We start from the raw sequence: 6000 nt of genomic DNA, 5'->3' as shown, positions 1-6000 counted from the left end.
AATGAAAAGAAAATAGGATTCCACCGAGTCTCCTATCTACCAACTCCAGGACTTCTGTGAGAATCAAATGAGATGAAGCATAGGAAAATGCTTCACAGATATTTGGTTACAGTGTGAAATGTTTCCACTTGGCTATGAAGCAAGTTGTGTTCCTGGGCTGAAGAAACTCTAAGGAGGCTAGTTGCTAGGGAAAGGAAGCCGGGTGTTGCTACATGACGTCATTATCCGGACGGTGGGACACTTAGCATATTAGCCTTTTATAGATAAATGAACTTTAGCAAACCTACAAAACAATCCATTCCTCAGTTTCCTATAATGTTCCTAAGGTTGGTTTCACTGTGTCTAGCCCTTCTGGGTCTCTCAAAAACAAATTCTTTCAAAAACAAACTCTGGAAATAAAGTCCAAACTCCTTAAAAAGATTTATGGGACCCTTCATATTTTGGCATCTGCTTAATTCTCCAGCACTTTAGCCACACTGAACTACTCACTCGCCTGGGAACCTCTATGGCCTTTGTCCACCGACTTTTGCCTTGCCACCTGGGTAACTCTTGGCCATCGATCGAACAAAGAAGCACAGAGGTTAAGAACCAAGATAGCGTAGTTTTACGTCATGTCCATGCCTCCTCACTTTTTATGCCTGTTTCTTCACTGTAAGCTAGGGAAAATTGACAGTACCCCCTCAAGGAATTGTTAAAGTCTTCATTAACTAATTTAGGCAATATATGTAAAGCATGTAGAAGAGTGTGTGGCTCTGGGTGAGCTAATTTTATTATGGTTCAGATTTTAGCTATTATGTTCTTTGGGGACCCCTTAGTTCTGGTTGAACAGTCCTACATGTTTCTTAATTTTACCCTGTGCTTAGTCTTTCCTTGTCATATCACTTAGTATTATATTATGGGAAAGAAGTCTATGATGAGATGAACTAAAGCAATCCTGTTTGTAGGTATTTAATTACAGGTATGAATTACTGGTAGGTAGTAATTATACTTGATTTCTTTGCACTCTCTCTGTAGTGAATATTCAAGTCACTTAAAGAATACCCCTTAAGTTCCCAAAGATTCCACATAAGTTTAGTTTCCAAAGAAGGGAAAGATGAAAGCCTTGTCTGTGAAGCATCCCATTGTTTCCCTACTGTGCACACAGAACTTTCCACAGGCTAATTCACTACAGTGAGTTGTTAGCACGTGACACATTCTTCTCACCAAGTTTCTCTATACCAAAAGGATAGGATGCCTTGCGGAGTTCATCATGATGAGATTCTACCTGCCACAGATCTATTTCCAGCTCTGCCTCACCCTTGGTGATAAATACTCAGATATATGCAATGCACTGACAGGCATGTATGTGCCATCACACACATGTTTACTATTGCTTCCAATACTACTGTCCATATCCTGGAAATGCCATAGGAGACACACACACAGTCTTGCCCTCTTGGCAGCTATGAACATTTGGCACTAGCAAATTATTGTTTATCAGGCCTTGACCACACAAGAGAAGTTCGGGAGAAAGCACTCTTCTGAATGCTTTCAGAAATGGGGGAGTGAAGTTTTATATAGAACAAACCTCTGGGAAAATTGACAAAATTTTTCATTTGCCATCCAGATGTTTCCATGTACTGCCCAATTCCTTTAATCTCATTTTCCCTCCTTGACGTCAAAACAGCTGATCCATTTAGTAACCACCCTTCTACTCCTCTCACTAAATTTTTCATTTGGTCGTGCTCTGTAACCCCCAAGTTCCAGTTGGTTCCACTGAATTGTTAACTCTTTAAACAGCCATCATACTGTAATCCACACATAAGAATAAAATGAATATAGTACAGAATGGCATAAAATTGTCAGTTTTAATCCCATTAACCATAACTTCAAGGGTCTTTGATTTTGGAGACAAGTATATAATCAGAAAGAGTGTTTAAGCAACTTTCAAGTGTCTTTATGTTAATATTCAATGTAGAGGCTTTCTTTCCTTCTCCCTAAAGCCAGGCAAATCAATGAAACTCATCACACTGACCACAAATGTATTAGGCATATGTAAATTATCCATACATCTACTAAACATTCATCCAATCCTACTATATGCCAGGTACTGTGCTAAGTACAAGAGATACAGCACTAACAAATGCATTGATATGGACCTGGAACAGCAATTTTCAACCCTTTCCATCTCATGGCACACATAAACTGATTACTAAAATTCTGCAGCACACAAAAAAATTTTATTTTGTACAAAACTGAGAAAAAATAGGTATAACTTTGATTAATTTGCTCCTCAAACAAAGTAATAGTAATTAACTATCCCTTTTTGCTCTAAAGTGACTTTAAAAAAACCCAGGTACCTTTATCAGCAACGTGGAAATACAGGAAACATGCCTCAATGTAATAAAGGTCATATATGACAAACTCACAGCCAACATCATATCAATGGGCAAAAACTAAAAATGTTTCCCTTAAGATCGGGAACGAGACAGGGATACCCGCTTTCACCACTTATTCAACAAAGTACTGGAACTCTTAGTCACAGCAATCAAACAAGAAGAAGAAATAAAAGGCATCTCAGTTGGAAAGGAAGAAGTAAAACAGGGGTTAGTTGAAATTAAGCTCTTCCATGGGCTCCCGAGGAAAGGATTTCAAGGACCCATGCACGGGAGATTGTGATCTTGTGCCAAGATTTATTCGAGAAGTCTGCCGCTACCCCTGGGTTTCCAAAGTCCCATATCCCTCTGTCCCACGATGGAAAAAGTCCAACCTTGTCTTCAGCGGGCTTCTGAGGGGGTCCCCTCCCTAGCTGATGATATTTTCCCTAGGTAAGACTGACAGGCCTCTACGGTGAAGTGCCTTCTCCATTTTGACTTTATTGCACACATCCTTATCTCCCTCTGCTCCCCCTACACCTACTATATAGGGGCGGGGAAGAAGGATGGGGTGTTAATCCCCTGAGAGGGACACTGCTGTAATTCCTTGGGGTATAAAGCTGTAGCTTCCTAGTGAAGCAAACAGGCTCAGTGTCCCCAAACAACCACGCTTACTAATTTCTGATTTCCCTTGCTCTCTTCCTTTTAATAACTAACTAAAGAAGGTAAAAACCACAAAAATTACTATAATTATTTGCAGATGACACGCTACTGTATCTAGAGGAACCTAAAGATTCCACCAAAGAACTACTAGAGCTGATAAATGAATTCAGTAAAGTAGCAGGATACAAAATAAATATCCGGAAATCAGTTGCATTTTAATACACCAATAATGAACTATCAGAAATGGGAAACTAAGAAAACTATCCCATTTGCAATTGCATTAAAAAGCCCCCACCTAGGAATAAATTTAACCAAGAATGTAAAAGACCGGTATTCAGAAAATTGTAAGACACTGAAGAAAGAAATTGAAGAAGATACAAATAAATGGAAGCATATACCATGTTCATGAATATAAATAATTAATATCATTAAAATGTCCATACTACCCAAAGCAATCTATAGATTCAATACAATTCCTATTAAGATACCAATGGCGTATTTCACAGAACTAGAATAAATATTCCAAAAATTTATGTGGAATCAAAAAAGACCCCAAACAGCAGTCTTGAAAAGAAGAACAAAATTGGAGGAATCATGCTACCTGATATCAAACTCTACTTCAAGGCCATAACAATTCCACTTCTGGGAATATATCTCAAGAAACCCATAACACTAATTTCAAAGAATATATGCACTTCTATGTTCATTTCAGTGTTATTTACAATAGCCAAGATTTGGAAGTAGCCCAAGTGCCCATCAGTATAAACATTCAGGTAAGTTTGTGAATAGAACAATTGTGATAAATTTACACAATGGACTATTAGTCATAAAAATAAAAATAAAAAGGAAATCTTACCTTTTGTGACAGCATGGATGGACCTGGAGATTATTATGCTAAGTGAAATAAGCCAGTCAGAAAAAGACAAATACATGATTTCACTCATATGTGGAACCTAATGAACAAAATAAATTAACAAACAAAAATAGAAACAGACTGATAGATACAGAGAACAAACTGAAACTGACAGCTGCCAGAGGGGAGGGGGGTTGAGGTCTGGGTGAAGAAGGTGAAGGAATTAAGCAAAGGAAAAAACTTCATAGAAACAGACAACAATATATTGATTACCAGAGGGAAAAGGGTGTGGGGGAGGTAGAAGAGGGTAAAGAAGGAATAAATGGTGATGGAAGGAGACTTTAAAAAAAATCAGGTGCCTATACTTATATATAAGGATTTCTGGTACCAAGAATTAACCAATCAGATGCAAGCTTATTATGCAACATGACCAAGAAGATCCAATTCTATTATATGACCTATATATTTCTGGGTCAAGACAGAGCATTCACACCAGATGGCTATGGTTGTGTTGGCTGTTGTCATTTTTATTTCACATTCTAAGGGAGAAGAGGTCAGTGCCCATCATTAAATAGTCAGATATTGCATGGTTTAAAAATTCTTGCAGCACACTGGTTGAAAATTGCTAACTTAGAAGAATCATGTAAACATATAATTACCATGTACTATTTTGAAGGACTTAATTGTGTTCTTCCATAATTCACTTATTGAGTTCCGAACCCCAATTCCTCAGAATGTGACTGTATTTGGAGATAGGGCCTTTAAAAAGGTGATTAAGTTGAAATGAGGCGACCAGGGCAGGCTTTAATCCAATCTGACTGGTGTCCTCGTAAGAAGAGGAATTTTGGATGCACGAAGAGACACGAGGGGCATGTGTGCACAGAAGGATGACCATGTGAAGAAGCCAGGATGCTAATATTTTTCACATCACAAAATGTATACGTTAATCAGTATAAAGTATATAAACATGCAGGCAAGCTTGTGGAGACGCTGACCAAGATACTTACACTAAGAGACATACACCCATCTAAATTTTCTATTTACTTTTTTTTTTTTTTTTTTTACAGAATAGTTAGTAAAGTTGTTTAATGTAGAATTTTTTAATTTGTTATTTTGGAAGTTCTTTATTGTAAAGACAATTCTTTTGTTGATGACTCAGCAGCCACTTTGTTGGTGGTAATTCTGGAACAGCACCATGGTGTTCAGGAATGGCACATTTAATGGAATGAACAGGAGGGTTAAAAGCTTGGCTCTCTTATTTGGTGTGTTTCTTTCTTTGAGCTTTCTCCACTGAGATTCACAATCTCTTGATTTCTCCGTCCATCTCCCGTGCAACTATGGGAGGCAACCTTCCCTAGAAGGTCCCAGGAAAAAGAAACAAAAAATATCCCTTAGTCTGATTTTGGTGAGTTCCTTGGCTCTACTCATAGTGTAAGCAGAAGGTGTCCTAGCTCGAGGGACCTGTATTTTTGTCTTGTTTTTATACCTCTGTGCAAACTTACTGGGTGGCCAGCAGTTAGTTGAGAGGCTTGGTTGCCGGCTTAATCTCATCTCTACATCACTTGCAAGTATGACTTGAAAGTTCCAAGAAAGAGAGAGACTAATCCTAGCAGAAGGTAATTCTGCTACTGGGTACAGGCTGATGTGAAAGATGGGAAGACCAACCAAATGGGAACCAGCAGATGCAGCCAAGATGGATCATGGCCAGGATGAAGGTTGAGGTGGTAGAATGGGAGGGAGGAGCTCATCCTGAAACCACCGTGAAGAATTTCCAAATTCCCAGGCTGCTCCTCTGAGAATAGAGAATTGGAAACAGACTCTTGGCAGAGGACGGTGATTGGGAAACTACAATCATCCTGACCAGTTAGTTATATGTCCTACCACTGCTCCAGCTTGGCAGCGAGCTTTCTGACTCAGTGGAGCAGTGATTACACATTGAAAACTTGGCCTCAGCTTGTCCCCTCCCAGGACCCCTGGAACGCTGCAGTTAATCAGCACACTGGTCATCAAGGATCGCTTGACATTTTGAAAATGTGTTTTAGATACCTGGGCAATATGTTGATACACTGATACATTCTTTCCGTGTCCCTACAGAGTGGGAATAAGCCGGGGCCAACGGGATATGTCAGG

The sequence above is a fragment of the Myotis nattereri genome, assembly GCF_964212035.1.
Source record: "Myotis nattereri genome assembly, chromosome: 18".
Lineage (NCBI taxonomy): Eukaryota > Metazoa > Chordata > Mammalia > Chiroptera > Vespertilionidae > Myotis > Myotis nattereri.
This window is presented reverse-complemented; position numbering follows the sequence as displayed.